The sequence below is a fragment of the Martes martes genome (assembly GCF_963455335.1).
Source record: "Martes martes genome assembly, chromosome: 8".
In the NCBI taxonomy this organism is placed as follows: domain Eukaryota; kingdom Metazoa; phylum Chordata; class Mammalia; order Carnivora; family Mustelidae; genus Martes; species Martes martes.
This window is the reverse complement of record NC_137895.1, coordinates 59,884,227-59,905,926: the sequence shown is the minus strand read 5'-3', so window position 1 is coordinate 59,905,926 and position 21,700 is coordinate 59,884,227.

The window sequence follows — 21,700 nt, the reverse complement described above, 5'->3', positions numbered from 1 at the left end:
GAGACCACTGTGACACAGACCTGAAGGAAAACTTCATTGATAAAAACAAACCACCATCACCAACAAAACCTTCACTTATCACATAACTTCCATATACTCCTACCCTGATAATAGACCACAGTGATGCTTTGGTTCTACAGAATCAATGTCCAGTAATCCTTAAGAAACCTGATTATTTTTTCTTCTATAATCTAGTCAGGTTGCAGATCCTTTAGGAATGAATGAGAAGATGATTAACCATATACATTTTCGGAAGAGTTGCAAGAGGCTTACTCAAAGATACCTAGCCTCTCTTATATTAAAGGGATTCTAGGTCTGTGAACTGGAGCTTATAAATTTATTTATGGTAACAATGGTAAATGGTCTGCCCCTCTAAAAATGGGTGATCAAATATTACTTGATATTCCTTTTTAGCATTCCAAACTTCTTAAATCTGTTGATACCTTCCTCTGCAATACATAAAGGAATTTTGGGGTTTCAACTTCATATAGTGTAGACTATTGTTGGGTCCATATTTCAGCCAACTGATCAAGCAAACTGATAAAGAAATTCTTAGCCCATCAAGCTAAAACACTGAATCCAGAATATCTATTTTAGGGGGCTAATACCAATAAGTCTAGTCTGATTCAACTTTATATATCCTTCTACCTTGATTCCACAATCATAAAATCCACTTCTACACATATTCCCAAGTATTCTGTGTAAATTGGCTTGACAATGCAAATATCTTGGTATTTGTCACACCTTCTCACAGGTTTCACTTTGAATTTCATTCTTTGGCTCTTGCTGTGTCTTGAATCTGAGTATAGTTATAAAATCATGGTCAGTGAAGTATAGCACATAAAAGAAAACTTTTTTGTAAGTAAAGTGCTATTTGTACATGTTCATACCCAATTTATATATTATCTATGGTTGCTTTTGTATTACCACAGCAGAGTTGACTAGTTATGACAGAAATCACATGACCTACTAGCATAAAATATTTACTGTCTCCCCATTTAAGAATATGTAAAAAGCTTGGGATTTGTCACTCTTGCACCCACAACAAAAATATGGACAAATTGAAAATCAATGATTTTTCTTGCACATACCAAAAAACAGCTTTCAGGATAAAACATCACCATAAAATCAGGAAAGACGGGCACATTCTGGCAGACATAGCTAGGATTTGCTTATCTGGAGCAGAAACTACTCAGCCATTAACTGGTAGGAATACTTAAAGGGCAATTATGAATAATTGATGGAATCTGATTGTAGACTAGTTTGAGAGTGAGAAAATCTTGAAGAGAGAGGCACAATCTTTGGTGGGATCCATACTTTCTAGTGCTTTGTTTTCAGGAACCCCACTGGGTTCTCCTGGTGGAGATTATTTATAGTTCTGTCAGGGGTAAAAGACTAAATATTGTGAAATATGCTCAGAGTATTTTTCATAACAAAGGTTTAATTTCCAGGAGAAAAGACATTGCCAGATCCTTATCCCACCTGGGAGTGAGGCATTACATCCACACCAGCCATTTTCATCTTTCTTGTCTCACCAGAAGGGTATGTATGTAGGAGGGTAGAGGGTGGGGAGCAGGTGGCATAGTCAACGGAAGTTAAGGCTTCAAAAAAATTCTTTTGGAAGAATGCAGCCAGTGAAGGGAGTAGGAAGCAGAGGAGAAAAAAAAAAAAATGCTAGAGAAACATGAGGCATAGTCGTACTAAACAATGAGTTTTAATTATAAGATTATGGACTACTCTTCCTTCCCCCAGATCTTAATGAAACAAAACTAGGACTCCAGAATAATAATAATGATAATAGTGGATTATTGCTGGAAGACTTGCTAGACAGACTCTCTAAGGAGAAGTTATGGAAGCCCAAACCAACAGGGTGATAAAAACAAGAAAAACAGAGGATGTTTAAGTTTCTAGCACATACAGTTACAACAAATATTAAACATAATCAATGCCTATTTTAGTACAAATCCTTATATAACATACCATTTGCCTTAGTTCCCATTACTCAAAACACTTTTGGCTTTCAACAAAGATTACAAGGCATGTCAAAAGGCAAAAAAATCACAGTCTGTGAGAACAGCATAAGCACTACAGCTAGACTCGGATATGATGAGAATGTTGAAAGTATCATATAGGATATTAAAAATACATATAATTAAATGTTAAGAGCAATACTGGAAAAAGTAGTGAACATGTAAGAGCAGATGTCTAATGTAAACAAAGAGAAGAAATTCTAAGAAAGAAGCAAAAAGTAACATGAGAAATCAAAACATTGTAACTGAATTTAAGAATGTCTTTTTTAGATCCATTAGTACACCTGACAGGGAGAAGGAATGAATCATGGAGTTTGAGAATATGTCAGTAGAAACACTCTAAACTGAAATACAAACAGAATAAAGAAAGGATAATTAAAACAAAAAAAACAAAACTCCCCAGGTCATCCAAGAATTGTGGGACCATTTCAAAAGGTGTAATATACACATAAGTAGAACACAAGAAGGGGGGAAGAAGGAGAAAGGAACAATTTTTTTTTTAAGTAGTAATGGCCAAGAGTTTTGAAAAGTTAATAACAGATATCAAATCACACATCCAAGAAGATTTAAACCCACCAACCAGAATAAATATCAAGAAATCTACACCTAAGAATATCATATTTAAAGTGCAAAGGCTGGGGCGCCTGGTGGCTCAGTGGGTTAAGCCTCTGTCTTGGGCTCAGGTCATGGTCGCAGGGTCCTGGGATCAAGCCCTGCATCCAGCTCTCTGCTCAATGGGGAGCCTGCTTCCCCCTCTCTCTCTGCCTCTCTGCCTACTTGTGATCTCTCTCTCTCTCTCTCTGTCAAATAAATAAATAAATAAAACTTTAAAAAAAAGTGCAAAAGGCCAGAGTCACAGAAAAAACCTTGTAAGAACTCAAAAGAGAAACAAAACACATTACATATGCAAAAAACTAGAAAACATTTGTAAATAAAGCAAAACAAACTAAAACAAAATCTAAATGTATAGAAATATTTTTATGTTTATGACTCAGAACATTCAATATTGTTAAGGTGCTGATTCTTAACAACTTAATCCCTTATAAATCCAATGCAATCCCAATCAATATCCTAGTAAGTGATTTAGTACATATTGACAAACTGATTCTAAAGTTATTATAGAAAGACAATAGATACAAAATAGACAACACAATGGTGAATAAGAAAAAAAAAGAGTTCAAAGACTGACACTATCTAACTTCAGGACTTATTATAAAGCTACAGTAATCAAGACAGCATGGTAACTGTGAAATAGATTCATAGATCAATATATACAGACTCTGCACAGAGACCCACACTTATCTAGTCATCTGGTTATTAACAAGAGAGCAAAAATATTCAATGGAGAATGGACAGTAATTTCAACAAATGGGACTGAACTATCTGGACATTAATATAAAAAAAAAAGAATATAGCCATATGCACTTACATTTTCACCAAAAAATTAACTCAAAGTTGGTCACTGACTTAAATGTAAAATGTAAAAACTCCTAGAAAAAAAAATAGAAGAAAATTAATTCACAATGATTAGTTACATTAAAGGGATGGAGGAACCAAATGAAAGACCTCCCAATGGCCAAAATCAGAATGACATAAATAAGATGGCACGGAATTTTAACTAAAATTAAATTTTAATAAATAGACACATTAAATAAATAGATAAGCAAGAAGCCTACATTAGTAAGATTTGATGAGAATCACTCCTTACTTCTGGGTGGACTTCCTAACCAAAACCCTTAACTCCAGTCTAATCATGAGAAAAATACAAGAGAAGCAGGAAAAGGAGGTGAGGCTACATCCTGAAGAGGATTATAAGTGCTTTTTGAGGCAACTAGGTCATGAGAAATCATTATAGTTACTTTAGGGAAGGAAGAAGGAAACTCCTTAGGCTGGGATAAGATGACAACTTCTACTAGCAAAGACTTGGTGAAATTTAAGTGTTTAAGGTTCCCAGCTTCATCAAAATCTACCTTTATGTTCTCATCCCATTTCCCTGGATCCCATAGGTCCTTCCATGTGCCATTTTCTTTGACCACCTTCATTTAAGGACACTTTAACCAATGAAGCCATTGACCACAGCCCGGGTATATATTCATACCTATGTCGGTTACCTCTCCCTCCAAATGAAGTAAATGACCAAAGGTACTACCTATAGTTCCATCTACTACGTGAATGTCTTCATAACTGCCCTTCCTAACACTCTTGAGAGAAGCTATGATGTTGCAGTGGCCCACTCTGTTAATTTTGGTGCATGCCTATTTCTCTTTCTGGCACATCTTTACTAGGGCATATAAGACATGTCCTGTTCACCAGATACAAGAAGCATTATGGAATAAATATTGTGGATAAGCATGATGCTCCTTGGAATTTAAGACAATCAATGGTCCCTGTGGAGCATATTTTGACAGAGAGCAAGGAAATTAATACAGCCTGGGGTAAGACAACAAATATGTACTATTATTTGTGGTATGTAAAAGTGTAATGTATTTTATCATTCCAGTTGATGAAGATTTTAAATAATGTTTGCTTGACCATTTCTTGAAAATCAAGGATCAGTTCCAAGGAAAGAGGAGTATGGAGAAAGGGAATGATTTAAAAAGAAAAGTTGGCCAGCACAGGGAGTCAGTTATGATGTGTTCTACGAATTTGTGAGAAGCTGATTTCCTGGTCTTACAGGATGTATTTAAAGAGACAACACCTGTGTTGCATTTCTAAAATGAAATAAATTCGGAGGAGAGAACAATCTATCTACTTACTTTTGTTTTCAAATGGTCAAAGTTTTTCTCTGAAGAATCCAAATCTTACATTTCTGAGTTGTATACGTGTGTCTCAAATGGCTCTATAGTGTCTTGTACCTCAGTGGTAATAGAAAAGATCCAGGAAAGGAGGCCAAAGTTTATGTTGGTCAGAGGTGACGCAAAGTACTGTCAGTTCAATCCATAAGCAGCACGGGGGCATAAAAACAGTAGCTATTGGCTCTTTGCAGTGGCAACACTAGCAACATTTACTTCCTTTGTGATTGCAAGAATAGCTAAGGCTATTCTGGTCAGACACCAAGACAAATATGCTTGTCTGTTGTCGTCCATGAACTAAATCTTTCAACTGAAAAGTGTGGCATCCAACTTGTAGGATGGGAAAAAAAAAAACACATTCTCCCATTTGTTCTGATAGTTTTGTTGTTGTTATTTTGGCTTAATTACAATAAATTAATTTTCAATTCTCAAGTCAGAAAACTAAGTCCTCTCAACTTGTAAACCAAGTCCAATTAAACACCAAGTCTCACTGTTTCTTAACTATTTCTGAAACAAATTATTTTTTTCTGCCTTCACTGTCACTCCTTTATCTGCTAGCAGTCATCAGCAAGAGCCTTCTGATTCATCTATCCACTTCCATATACAAGTTTTTAGAACAACAGTATGTTACATCGATTGATGGATTGAAGACCACATAACACAATGAAAATAAATAAATAAATAAAATTTAAAACATAAAAAATAAAAAAATAAAATAAAATAAATGAAGGAAGACAACCCCAGGACTATACTTATGGTTTTAAACATCCAGACCTCATAAGTGATTTTGCGCTTCTTATATATGTAATATTATTTTATTTCTGAAGATAACAGTTTATGAGATGGGTAAACATAAATAGGAAGTGCATATTTATGAGGCCAATGTATATAAAAAAAATTCTAAAATGTTAAACAGTTGATTTTCATTACCAGCCAAGACACAAATCAGCTAACAGTTTCTGATTCTTTAAAGGAAGAGTTCAGATTTTTTTCCTTTTAATATAAAAGAGCTTGGGGTGCCTGGGTGACTCAGTTGGCTAAGGGTTTAACTCTTGGTTTTGGCTCAGGTCATAATCTCATGGGTGGGGAGAACCAGGCCCACATCAGACTCCATGCTCTGTGGGGAGTCTGCCTAAAGATATTCTCCTTTGCCCCTTTCCCCAATCTCTCAAATAAAAAAAATAAATAAATAAATCTTTTTTAAAAAATGAAAAAGCTTGATTTTTGGCAATGTTCTCTGAAATAGTGTCCAAATCTAACTACCCAATCTTGTTTCTCTGTTATGAATGTAATAGTACATACAATATATAACAATAGATGACAGTAAAAGGGAAAAAAGGTGAGAAACATGAGTGACAAAACAATAGTAATGACCATGAAGCAACAGCATTAAACATCATTTTGAAATAAAGTCTAACCCAGAGCCTAAGGGTAACATTATAGTCGGAAAAAAGATCACAAAAGAAATTTGGTATATGTACATCCAGTACCTAAACATATTTTTTATTAAAGTAATAACTATTCCCAAATGTATTATAAATATTTAACTTAAAAATACACATTAACCATCAAAAAGAAGGAAATGCATTTTATACAATCAATGTGAAGTAGAAAAGATACTTTAAGCTAGAATTTAATGCAGCACTAACATAGCAAGCACAAAGCACAATTCAAGCCAAATTTGAAAACCACAGGGCTATAAATTCAGTCACTGGGGGATTCATGTGGCATGCTTGTGAACCTCCAAATAGAAATCCTTTAGTATTCCATTAAGGGCTGCTATAAAATTCATATGGTGGTTCCTTAGATGGAGCAAAATTTCTTTTTCCCTTTTAAGTCTTCACTTTGCTTTTTCTGTTTTATATTCATTTTTTAAAAATTCTTTATTTTCTGATTAGAAGTCACTGAGAATTTTATATAGCTGATCATTTTCATGGCTTTCTGATATATCATTTTTATTCTAAACAACCTCTCATTATTTAGTTAGCAGCAACAATATATTTACGTTTTATACCATCTCAAGGTTTTGTTTTTTGTTTTTTGTTTGTTTTTTCCTTTTGAGATTTCTTCTGTGGCCCCTAAACTCCAGATAAATAACCTGCTATTTTGGTAAATGAAAGAAAAAAACAACAACAACAACAACAACTCATGGTATTTTGTAGTAGTTTGAAAATTTTCATAAAAGACACTGAAGTTTTCATCATTATCTTCTGCATAGAAAAAAATTTCCTTTTAGCTAGCAAAAATAAGCTTCTGCGTGTTCTGTTGCATTGTACAATATTATTAAAATTTAATTCTTTAGAACTCATTTTTATTTATTGAACTTATCAATGCAACAGTTAAAATATATGTGTTAAGGTATGTTGGGAAAAGAAGGACCCAAGATAGATATGCCACTTTCCTCCCACTGAACTCATGCCAAAAAAACTACCTATTATAGCATCATTTCAGAAATAAAAATCTGAAGACCATGACATTTTTTTTTTCTCTTGCTTCCTCACCTTGTTGGTATTATTCTCCAGGACAAGGTTCTTGTTAAACAATCCTTTATCTGGTATCACAAAACCCCCAAACATAAATATAATGATGAGAATAATACAAAGTACTGATTCTGACATCTGTCCAATAGAAATACAATACATTTTGAAAATCTAGTAGATAGCCACTAGAATTAAGTTTTTATACACAATGAGTAGTTATTATTATTTTTGGCTCCTTTCTAGCTGTTAGCTTTAGTCGATTTTTTATCTAAGTTACTTTGTCCTGGCCCAGAAATAAAAAGTTGTATAAAATAATAAAAGATAAATGATTTTCAACTTCTCAAATAATCAGTAAGCAGACTGCAATTGTCTAAAAATAAAATATGATTTTATACCTACAGTGCACATGTCATCTACCTGAAGAGTTGTCAGTTGACAACTTAGAACATGCATTTTGTGTTTCATTATTTAAATTTGAAGTTTTTGACTTCCACTTGTACTTTTTGACACAAATTGCACTAAATGCCTTGCCTTGTAACCATATAACATTCTTTCAGATTTTTTTCCACTTAAAAGTCACTGATCAGCCAAAACAAAACAAAACAGAAACCTGATTTTTTTATGGAATCTCATGAAATGTGGTCATTTTAGCATACATTTAATTTCCCATCCAAATATTTGTACTTTATTGACTTTTATTGTAAAAATTCTATAATCTAATAAATCAAAACTATTCACAAGTCTTCATAAGTATCTCACAGAGCCATCTTCATATCTGTGATAGGAATATGGGAAAGAAAGCTTCTCCATGCAATAGACAACAGATCCACACAGAGATTCAGTCACTCAGGTTCAAACATATACTTTGCCCATGTTGATAATGTAATACATCATGTCTTAATGAAATTTCTGACTAATTTTGTTTTGTTATTTTAAAAGAGTTGTGGACCTATAAGGATTTATAAGAAATAATACAGAGAAATGCCATGTACCCTTTTCCCATTTCCCCCCTAATGATAATGTCTTACAAATCTCTGGTACAGTATCACAACTGGTATATTTACATTAATATACATAGTCAAGAAACAGGACACTTCCATCAGTACAAGATTCCCTTATGTTGCCCTTCTGCAGTCATACTCATTTCCCTCACACCCTCAACCCCTCCTTAACCTCTGACAACTACCATCCTGTTCTAAATTTCTATAATTTTATCGCTTAAAAAATGTTATATAAATGAAATCAAACAATATGCAACTTTTGGAATTTCTTTTTATTCAACATCATTCTCTGGAAATTCAACCAGATTGTTATGTGTATTTGTTCCTTTTTGATGAATGATATTCTGTGGTATAAATGCACCAAAATTTGTTTAACTACTCATCCGTCAAGGACATCTGAACTGTTTTCAGTTTGGTCTAAAATGAATAAAGCTGTTATAAAATTTCATGTACAGATTTCTGTGTAAATATGTCTTCATGATAAATCTTAGAAGTACATTGCTGGACTGTGTGGTAATTATATGCATAGTTTATTAAGAAATTACCAAGCTGTTTTTGCAGAGTGTCTGTACCATTTTATATCTCAAACAGCAAAATGTACGTGATCCAGTTCCTCTCTATCCTCATCAAGATCTGGAATTGTCACTATTTTTTTCTTATTTTAGTCACTTTAAAAGGTATGCAGTGATATCTCATTGTGATTTTAATTTGCATTTACCTAATAGCTAATATACTGAATATTTTTTCATGTGTTCATCTGCCATTCTTATATCCTCTATGGTGATGTTTCTTCATGTCTTTTGTTAATTTACTAAATGGATTTTCGGGATAACTGGTTTAGTTTTGAGAGCTCTTTATATATTATAGACACTAATCTTTTGTCAAATATAGGTTTGCAATTTTTTTCCCTACTTTGTGACTTGGATTGTCCTGTCCTTAAAAGGATCTTTTACAGAGTGAAAGTTTTTAATTTTGATGAAGTGCAACTTACCTGTTTTCCTTTTTGTGAAACATGCTCTTGGTGTTAAGTCTAAAAATTACTTGCCTGAATATTTACTCCTATGTTTATTTCTAAACGTTTTATAGCTTTACAATTTACATTTAAGCCTCTGATTCACTTTGAGTTAACTTTTGTATAAAGCATATGGTTTACTACCTTCTAGACTTTTGTATATTGTTTCATCTATCTGTAGCACTCCCTTGACTTTTTTCCTGTCTAATTTCTACTTGTCTTTCTGGAATCAGTGTTGGCAGCCATTTCTCCAGAAAGCTTTCATTGAATCTCTAAATCAGAATTAGATGTACTTATATGTGATTTACATCTTCCATTATTCATCCCATCACAGCTTATATTATGTGATATTAAATTATTATCCAGTTTACATGTCTTTGTTGTGTTGTTAGATCTTTGGGGAAAGGAAAAATCTCTGCCTTGTTCATTTATCCCTAGTGCTTAACACAGATTACTACTCAGTAAATATTTATTGAATGAATAGGTGAATAAAGGGTCCTGCTCCTTATACAATCAAAGAATGCAAAGAGATATTTGTGGTTGCCTGCTAGTCCCAACCTTCATCAGATAAACCCCAAATCTTGCTCAGTCTTCACTAGATGATCTAGAGCCATCAATAATAGTACAGTATACTTTCAACATCTACCACCAGTTACATTCTAAGCTATTTCTAGGTTACTGTATTGCCCTTTCTTAACTTTATTGAGGTAGCAGCAGAAGTGGAAAATAAATTTTATAGACATTGTACTACTTCACTGTTCTTATCTTTTGTGTTTCCTTCAAAATAAAAGATCTTTGGTAATAAAAGTCAAAGCCATTTTGACATTTTGATTGCAACTCTCTTGAATCTATCTCTTTTAAAGGAGTTTAGGAAAATTTAGTTTCACTGTTGACTACTTGCAATTAAAATACTTACATCTATCAGGAATTCATAATTTTTCTACTTAATGGTCATCCAGATAAACTGTAGAGTATATAGTTTGCAGTTCCCTTTAACTGATTAATCTTTATTTTCCACATTTTACCAGTAAGTTAGTGCATTAATCAGGGTGGATTACCCAGGAAATCCTACTCAACAAGCTTACGCAAAAATGAAATTGGTTTAACACAGATGGAAGCTCAAGGGATGCCAATGACTTTATGAAATGGTGATCCAGGAATCTAAGTAATAACATTGGTCATTCTGTCTCTGTCTCTGTCTGTTTCTCTCTCTGGAGATTGCTTGCCCAAGTTCACTTTCACTTTTTAAACTGCCTTTCTCTATTTAACTTTGTTTTTGGACACATTCTGCCTATGAGACACTAAGATGGATCTCAGAAACTATAGGCTACATAGTTCTTATATTCCAGAGATAGAGTTCTTTCTTTAAATATATTTATAGCAAATTGTATAAAAGATTTGTTTGGTAATGTTAGGTGTCTCATGACTAGACAATGTGGAGTCTCATGCTTTTCTCAGTGACCCAATTGGTATTATACCCGGTAGATATTGTAATCATTTCACTAGACCTACATAATTCAAAGAGCATAAATTTCCCAACAGGAAAAGAGGTACTAGGACACAAGAAGGAAATCAATATAATGCATAATCTTCTCTCATATCTCACTAAATTTGATCAGTACTTTTGTATCTAAATAAGGTAACCATTCTACTTCTTGAATCAATATATATGTCAAAGTCCTCAAATAAAAAAATCATCAGCTCAAACATATTTGAGCAGATACATACAAAGACCAAAACTAAAGAAAATTTTGAGATTTGCATGTATATCCAATGCAATCCAAACATTCATTATCTTTAAATAGTGTATTGTTACTATCATGAGTTTAGTACTTTAGTAATGACAATTATTGATAGAACACAATAAAGTGAAATTAGTCTCTGGTTTTCAAAATGCTCAATTATGTCATATTTTTAGAATGTAAATTAAATAAATAGATATATCATTCTAATTTATTCCATTGTTCATTTAATTAAAAGGAAGACTGTAATCTCCACATTGCACATGGAATTGGAAATACAGTCTCCTTTCCATATTAATAATCATGGCCTACATAGTATTCCCATTTCTAACACCTCAGATATTGTTTAATTTATATATATTTATACACACACATATATATGTATGTATGCGTACTGTGTGTATACACACACACACACACACTAGAAAACTGCAAAAAGGCAAGCAAAACACAAGCCAAATTAAACTATTCCAATAATTCAGAAAGACAAACTAAAGGTATTTAATATTTTCAAAATGTTTTTGAATCTAGTAAACGTGTTTTTTCTATGCTATAACACAAAATGGATATAGGGTTGGCTTTCAATTCACTCCCTCCATTAAGTCAATCAATTGGACAACACAATATCATTAATAGTGAGACCCCAAATCTAAGACATAAACCTGGGAAAAGCCTCAGGTGCTGACAGATTTCCCATCAATTCTTATAAAACTTGATTGTGGCAATTATCTCTAACATCAGAGAGTCTTTTCAGAATTTTTTAAGACCAGAATTATGTCTCAAGACATGAAAACTCCCTTGATCCCATAATCCTTAAAAAGATGACAAGGTAAGGAACAATTGGAGGATTTTCATCCTCTTTTACTCTCCTGAATAGAGAGTACAAGATTGTTTCCAAGGTTTTAGCTACGCACCTCAGTGATATCATTCCTGCCCTCAGACACTAAGATTAGGAAGGATTCATCCTGGGTAACTCTAAGAACATAATACCTGAAAAATATTTCCATTTAATCCATCAGTCACATCTCCCCAAAATCATAATACCTATGAATCAGTAACTGTTTTTAAAAGGAAATAAATAAACTTAATAAAAAGCCATTGGGTGATCTTGTTCACCCCATTAGGTTGATCTGCTCATAGAAAAGATTTAAATCTCTAATTTGCTCATTATGCTTCAATGCTCATCTTACTTCCAGCCAAATTACCACAGCTCTCTTGCCATCTGGTCATCATTCAACTGTTGTTTTTCTGGTGTCAGGGAAATTTTAAACACACAGAAAAAAGGCCCTAAGGGATTCTGGAATGGTTAGTGTTCATGCTAAACTCAGAATTCTTAGCTTAAAAAAAAAAGGTAGGGTGGGGGGATTTGGAGTGCTGACCACTACAATTCTTTTTTTCATGAAGACCTATGATCTTATCATTTTATCCTGCAGTTTGGATCAGGACTGTTTAAACACTAATACCTGTATCATGAATGGAACTTATTGATAACAACTACTAATCAAATACACAGTATTCACTCATTTAATCATTCCTGTACTTAATAATTGATTACAGACTGCTTACCATGACACAGAGTAAGGTATTTGAGATATAAAGGTAAATGAAACACAGTTCTGCTTCTGAACTAGTGAGGAAGATTAGCACAGATTTAAGTCATTATAACTACATTATAGTAGGTGACAATTAAAGCCATTATTTCATAAGAACGATACTTTACATATCTGTTACCTCCACAAATGAGTTGCCAGGATCCCAGCCATCCAACTATTTATTTAACGCAGAATCAAACCAATACAATTGATACAGCTGGCATGTTTGTAGCCTAAAAATAGACTCTGTTGTCTCAACAAGTTTTTGGTATATATAGAGAGGACACCTCTCTTTGAGCTGATCTACTTACATATCTCTAACAGTGACTTATCTTCATCTATTACAAAATTTTTTATTTACTTAGAAAATATGTGTTAATTAGGTTTTGTTACCATTCCTTTCCTCCCCCATGACTCCTTAAACACAATAAACTTTAATCAAGAAACTTACGGGAGGTAAGATTTCTCCAAAAGGCAAAAAACTAAACAGAATACTCAAGGAACATTCAGTCTGAGCTGGGAGGATGTAGAGATCATTATGAAAATGCTACTAGAATTATAGTCAGCTGACTGATGAATCTAGGGATGACAAACAAGGTTAGTCCCAATGGTCAATGTTAGGGAAGGTATTTGGCCAAATAGTACAGTATGGAGGGATGATTTGATTCAACCAGTTTTCTATGTTGTGGCGGACCAGCATAAATCTTACTGCTCAGGATTTGGTATATAACAGGTACCTACTTAAGAATAAATTGTCGTTTCTAAAATCTATAGCCTGCACCCAAATTACTTAGTAAATGGCCCATTTACTGTCTAGCTATTGTTCTAAAATATTCTTTGTTTAAATGTTATTATTTTTTTTAAGATACGCTTTTTCTAATTTTTTTCTATATTTCTCTCTATCTCTATCAACTTTGTAGCTCACAATTCTAAGCCCTGTATAATCTGGCTTCTTCTTGTCCAACCATACCTCCTCTTTTTACTGTTAATACTCACGGTAACCTTACCAAACTATTGTGATTCTCTAAGTTAAATATTATTTAATTTTTTATAAACACGTAGTTTTCTGCCAGAAATATCCTCTCCTGACATTTTTGTCCATGTATTTCCTTACATTGAAGATAATGCATTACATCACACAGGAAGGTTTTTACACATTCTCTCTTCCTAAAGAAAAATTTCCTCTCCCAAATAAATGACCCAACATGTATTTTTACGGTACTACTTGCTACTGTAGCAAATAAACCCTAAGATTTCAGTGGCATAATACAGTAAATGTTCTTTCTTATGTCATCTGTCAAATGCAGATGTTCTTGAACAGCTGGCAGTTTTCCCTCCATTATGTAGCTCCTTTTTTTGTATAGCTTCATTATGCCATTTGGTCTTTTAGTTCTTTGCAACCAGGCAATGAGGAAAGAGACTGCAGAATTTCATCCATCTCTTGAAAACCCTGATTCATAAGTGACACTATCAGTTTCTGTTTCATTCTATTAATCAGAACTAGTCAGATGCAATGAGAAATGAGAGAAAAAAAAAGTAGAAACTTACCCAAATTTCTCTAAAGTTTTGAACACATGTAAAAAACTTTAGATACTGTGGTAACTACAGACAGATATGTGAATGAAAGAGCAATAGTTTAAAGTAGGAAATTTTGGAAATTTTCAAAACGAAGAAAAAAAAATGCAGTAGCTACAAGGTACCAAGGAAGTGGGAAGGTATAAATGAAAAACAAAACACTCAGAGGCGATTATAATGAGGCCTAGATACAAGAGGATCTTGTTCTTGTTTTTGTTTTTGTTTTGTTTTGTTTTTTGAGAGAGAGGAGAGTATGCACGGAGTGTGGGGGAAGATAGAAGGAGAGGGAAAGAGAGAATTTTAAGCAGGCTCCAAGCTCAGTATGGAGCCTGACATGGAGTTCATCTCTCCACCCTGAGATCAGGACCTGAGCAGAAATCAAGAGTCAGATGCTTATCAGACTGAGCCACCCACACTCCCTGAAGCTTGTTTTTCATTCCATTCCAATCTAGGAGGAAGGAGGTAGACCCAAGTCTTCATAGCTATATGCTTGGAAATGGAAAGTTTGGAGCACCGTGAGAGTTAGTTTCAGTATTCTCTTTTTCCTCTCAAGTAGTAATAGTGTTTGCTAAGTAAGGTGGTGTGTCATAGGAGATTGGAAGCAAATTACGGGGATTAAGGACATCAAAACAAACTTGAAGATCAGAAAAAAAGACAGTCACTACTCAATTTTTAGGTATCAGTTTTCAGCACAATTTCTATAGCATTGGAATCTGTAACTCTTTGCTAAGATTGTCATAACAAAGTATGAGAAACCGGGTGATTTAAACAACAGAAATTTATTATCTTATAGTTTTGGAGGCTAAAAACCCAAGATCACGGTGTTGGCTAAATTGATTCCTTCTAAGAGCTGTGAGGAAGGATCAATTCTATGCATCTCCCTGAACTTCTGGTGGTTTGCAGGCAATTGTTGATGTCCCTTGACTTAAAGAAGCATCACTCTGATATCTGGCTTCATTGTCTCATGGTGGTGTCCCTGTGTGCCTGTGTCCAAATTTCCCTTTTTAAAGGAACAACAGTCAGATTAGGGGCCTGTCTTACCCTAACATGACCTTATCTCAATGCATTACATCTGCAGTGACCATAATGGGGGTTAAGGCTTTAGCATGAATTTTGGAGGACACAATTCAATAACAGAACCCCACCATGGTGTTTTGTGATGGCAACCATGGAGAAAAGCATTTCCTTGGTCTAAGATTTAAAAAAATTGTCCTTATGTTAATTTTAACCACTTGAAATATGAAAATTTTATCAAAATACAACTTGACTACTCTCACATCAAGAATCCCCAACTGCCACAAGCAAAGACTATTTTCAGTTTTCACAAAAATCAACTTCCCTATGCCAACTGACATTCTAATTTTTGAAACCCTATTTCTCCCACTTGCAGAATAATATATCATTTTTCTTATTCTTCTCTCATTTCTTTTGCTCAGATGTCACTGGGAAATTTTTTTGTCTTCTAAATTTTTGAAACATGCTCAAACGGTCTGTTGAAACCCATAGAATTATTATGATTTTTTAATTCTGTGGACACCAACATTTTTATCTCTAGGCAAATTCCATTTCTAAGTTCCAAATTGTTGTTCCTGATTTCTTATAGTTAAAATCTAGTATTTAAAACACGAACTCAGAATTATTTCCCAGATGTCCTCTTCCCCCACACCCTCAAAAAACATCTACTTTATTGTATAATTTTCTCGTTGGTTTTAACAATACTGCCATTCTCTAAGTCTCTTACATCCAAAACATTAGATATCTTATTTCTCATTCTCCATAATCTAATTAGTCATCAAGTAAACTAAATCCTACCACCATCATCTACATCGTATTCCTATACTTAGTACTAGATGCTGTTCTAATTGAGATCCATATTATTCCTTATGCATGTTACTAAAACAACTCCTTACTGAGTCTACTTTCTTTTTAATATTAACTGTTATTTCTTAAATTGAGATCAAATTCAAGCTCTTAAGGACAGATTAAATCATACTTTTGCTCATAAGTAGCCAATGACTTCATACTAGATTCTGAATTAAGATTATTCTTATCAATATTTTTTGCATTAGTTACATTAATTTTTTTTTTTTTTACTTTAGTAGATGTGTGGGATGAAAAAGGAAAGAAAAAAGAATGGCATCTCAGATATTTACTTTAGTGGTTGGATGGACAGATTATCGGTTTAATAGAATAGAGATGACCTGGGGGATAAGGTTCACAAAGGTAGAAGAATTAAGCATTCATGTTCTGCTTTTTTTTTTTTTTTTTTCAGATGTCCAGAGAAGGTGTAAAATAAGTAACTGTATAGCAGACATTTGAGGAGACAAATTATTGAGTGACCACACCAGAAAAAATAAACAGAATACTTGAAAGGTACCAGACTGTTTATTATATACAAAGAAACAAGAGTCAAGTGTGGGAATGTGAGCATAAACTAGCAAAGTGTAAATTTGACATAGGCAATTTAAAAAAAAGAAAGATTTTATAACAAATACAAAAGTTAAAATTAAGAATTAATTGAAGCATTAACAAAGGTTGGGCAAGGTTAAAGACAAAATTCAAATGTTTGTAATTAAGTGTGAAGAGAAAGAAATGGAACCTACTAAGAGTGTGAATATGTGCTAGAGAATAGAGGAAGAAGGCATAATATATTTAGGCAAAATGTCTAAAGAATAGTAGAGAGAGAAAAGGACAGAGATCATAATTGAAGAGATGACTATAGATCATTTTCCAAAATGGATAATATACACCAATCCAGTGTTAAAAGGCTCAGAAAATTACAGTATAACTTAAAAAAATCTATTATCTACATAGTGAAATTACAGAAAACACCCCTAAAACAGTAAAAATATATAAAAAGTATCCAGAAGGGGAAAAAGTCACTCTTAAGATAGCAATTTGCAAATACCTGATTTTTCAGTATTTACAATGGATCCAGAAAACTCTAGAAATATATATAAAGTGCTGCAAGAAAATAACTGCCAGTCCAGAACATATTTATGGGTGAAATTATCTTTAAAGAGTGAAAGGGAAATACAGACTTCTTCATACAAATAATAGCTGAAAGTATTTACTATCAGCAAACCATTAATAAAGAAAAACAAAAGAATGTTATTTAGGCAGATAGAAAATGGTCTTAGAGGAAAACTTATAGATGAAGCACGAAATGAAATATTTTAAATGTATTTTTACATATTCTATATAGAATACATATTTGCATATTTTAATGGATTATTAAAACATATGTTGACCTATTATTTTTATTTTTATATATAATTGTTTATAATTTTATTTTTATATATATTCTAAATTCCTTTATATATTTATTTGTATTTATTTGCACATTTATTTACATTTATACATAAATACATGTTTTTATAATTATATTTTATTTAACTTTATAGAACTATATATGTGTGTGTGTGTGTGTGTGTGTGTGTGTGTATATTTTTATGCTTTCTGTTGTCTTAAATCTGGGATTATGACTGGGACCTAGTATCAACCTGAGGACCTCTTCTCAAGAAAGGTTAGTTTTAGGACTAGAAATTTGTTAATGATAAAATCTATCATGACTCATCTATCATAACTCAGTTGCCCATGTGCCAGTGGGAAATCTTGGGGAAATGATGATGTTTTGCAAGTACTAGAAATTTTACTAATAAGTTCAAACACCAAGCATAGCCAAACTCATTTTTTACTGAATGCCACTGACTAAACATTCATTATAAAGAAGGAATTATACACTTCTTTCATACCATGGAAAACCACTTCAACACATGGTAAGCAAAGATATATTAATCGGTAGGAACAGATGCAGGACAAAACCTGAGTGAAGAATATAAAAAACTATACCTTAGAAAACTCTTATAAATACCCACTCAATAATATACAACAGGTAATTTTCTAGACATTCAGCCAGTGAGAACTTAAGGCATTGTAAATTAAATATTTAAGTCCCATGTAACTGCATTTTTACAATTATCCCTTTCTTCCTGTATACCGCTAGATAATGTGTTCTTCACATTTATTCCAGAATGGTCTTTTAAAATAAAGCCTAACTATGTCATGTCTTTGCCTAAAATCTTTTATTTCCATTGTGACACAGAAATCTTTCATTTCTCTAGAGTAATAGAAAATCATTTTTCTTTTCCAATTTTGTCAGTCCCCATATCTTGCCACAGATCTTTAGGATCTCTTGAAGTTCAATCACACTGAAGTACTAACAACTTCTAAACTTCTCTCACTCCTGGGGCACCTGGGTGTTTCCATGAGTTACTCTTGATTTTGGCTCAGGTGATGGTCTCAGGGTCCTGTAATCAGCACCATGTGAGGTTCCATGCTCAGTGGAGAGATCCCCTGGCTTATTCTCTCTCTCTCTCTTTTTTCTCTCTCTCTCAAATAAATAAATAAACTTTAAAACGTTTCTTACTTTCTCCTGCCTACCTTGAACCTTTGCATATATTTCTTTAACCACCCCTTCCATAATTTTACTTGGGTAACTCTAATTTATTCCTAAGTGTTCCACTAAAACATGGTACCCTCTATGAAGCTTCCTGTGACTTACTCAAGATGGCCCTCTTTCATACTACAGGAGTATATTATGCATAGCTCATAACAATTATTACTTTGTATGGCAATTCTCTACTGGAAAGTCTACCTCTGCTATATGGCTATTAATGTATTAAGGGAAGGCATCATAACAGTTCTAAGTAGCCATTATATAAGTGATTCAATTGGGAAAGAATACTGAAGACAGATGTTAGACATGAGTATAAACTGAAAGATGTGATCAGGATCCTGGTTTATACAGAAAGAAATTTAGTTGAGTGGTTAGATTATTGACTTATCTCTAATAACATCACATTTTTTGAATTCTCAAAAATATTTTTGTTGAAATCTGTATTTCCTATATCTTAAATTTCATTCTTGCTAGGTACCTCATTTACTCTTTCTGAGCATATGGAATAATTATAAAATATCTTAATATACTATAATATAGTATGTTATTAGTATACTATTATACATTATATTTACATAGAGTATATTTAATACATATGCAGTAGATATAAAATAGCTGTTTTAACATACTTATCTACTAATTTTATCATATGTGTGTTTTGAAGATGTTTCTAGGGATTGATTTTTTTCCCCCACATTATAGGCAATGTTTTCTTTCTTTCTTGTTCTCTTTTTTTTTTTTTTTTGTCTGATAATTTCTGATTAGATGTCAGTCATTGTGTTATTACCTTTTCGAGTCATGGGTTTCTTTAAAGATTTGTTTATTTATTTGATAGACAGAGATCACAGGTAGGCAGAGAGGCAGGAAGAGAGGGGGATGCAGGCTCCCTGCTGAGTGGAGAGCCCAATGTGGGGCTCGATCCCAGGACCCTGAGATCATGACCTGAGATGAAGGCAGAGGCTTAACCCACTGAGCCACCCAGGTGCCCCAAGTCATAGGTTTCTTTAAATCCACCTCAAATTTTTAAAAAAATTTCTTTAAATACTTTAGGCTTTATTCTGGCACAGAGTGGATTTATTTGAACAGTTTGGTCTTTGAAGCATGCTTTTAAACTTTTTAAAGCAGATTCAGGATAACTTTTAGTCTAAGGCTATTCTTCATCACTCCCTATTACTGAGACAAGCTATTTCTGAGACCTTCACTGGATACTCTGTGAATCAGCAGGTTTTTACACCCTCGCTATGAGAACACAAGTAATTCCTGGCCTTATGTGAAGATTGTTCCATTTATTCCTCTTTGTGAACTTCAGCAGTTTCTTTACATGCATGTGCTGATAACTACTCAGGATAAAGTTCAAGGAAAAACTTCATGTCCCTGTAACACTCTCTGTGCAGCTTTTGCTTTTATGGTATTCAGCCCTATAAAATGAGGCAGAAAAGACTCACTCTAAATTCTGAATTCTGACTTCTCATACAGGAAGATGACTGGATTTTGCTTGGGGTCTATTTCTGTGTACCATATCTTATAATGTCTCTAGACCATAGGTAAGATAGTTATAGGGCTTATCTCAAATAATTCTTTCTCTCAAGAGTCACCACCCAATGTCATTTGAGTTCCAATGCCTGTGAATTGTTGTTTGATAACAGTTACCAAGCCACAAATTCAAAAATCTCAATAGTCTCCAAGTAAGATAACAAAATCATACCTCATCAAATTAAAGTATATTTTTTGAAAATCAAAACAAGTATAAAAATCTTAAAAGGATTCTATTAATAATTCAGTAGATGCTATAAAGAATGAAGCACAATAGAAAGTGTACTCACATGTATAAATTTTAAAGGATATTGACATTAGAGAAAAATAAAATACCCACGTGAATTAAAATGCATGAGAGCACTAGAAAATAATTTAATGGTGGGAATAAACAAAGTTAAAGTGGTCTACAATCTATGAATTTCATTAAAATTAGTAAAAATATAATTGTATTAAACATCAAAAGGCCAGGGATAAATGTCATATCATCTAGGCTGAGTTTAAAATATGTTAAGAGAACTGATAACTAGCAAGGCAATAGAAAAGAAATAGCAACTTAAAGTACTTAATTTTACAGAAACAAGAAAGGAGACAATAAGAAACTCAGGAAAGCTGGGGAAAAAAGAGCCAATAATAAGATAGTAAATTTAAAGAAAAAATAAATAAATAAAATAATCCAATTGGGGTGCCTGGGTGGCTCAGTGGGTTAAGCCCCTGCCTTCAGCTCAGGTCATGATCCAAGGGTCCTGGGATTGAGCCCCACATCGGACTCAATGCTCAGCAGGGAGCCTACTTCCCACTCTGTCTCTGCCTGCCTCTCTGCCTACTTGTGATCTCTCTCTGTCAAATAAACAAATGAAATCTTAAAAAAAAAGACAAAGTTTATCATACTAAATAAAAATATCAAAATCAATTGTGTTTTTATAATAGAGATTTCTTATAAAGTACTTTTTTTTAAAAAAAGATTTTTATTTATTTATTTGACAGACAGAGATCACAAGTAGGCAGAGAGGCAGGCAGAGAGAGAGGGAGAAGCAGGCTTCCCGCTGAGCAGAGAGCCCAATGTGGGGCTCGATCCCAGGACCCCGGGATCATGACCTGAGCTGAAAGCAGAGGCTTTAACCCAATGAGCCACCCAGGCGCCCCTATAATAGAGATTTCTTAAATAAAAAATAAAGAACAAGAAAATAAAATAATAGGAAAATTGTTTATAATATATATACTAAGTAAAAGAAAATCAAATAACAAAACTTCTATTTCACAAAGTAGACTTTATGGATGGGAGCATTACTACAAATTAAGAAGGAAATTTTATTATAGGAAAAGTAACAAAGCACAAAAATGTATGAAAATTTCTAAAACTGGGGCGCCTGGGTGGCTCAGTGGGTTAAAGCCTCTGCCTTCAGCTCGGGTCATGATCCCAGGGTTCTGGGATCGAGCACCATGTCTGGCTCTCTGCTCGGCGAGGAGCCTGCTTCCCTTCC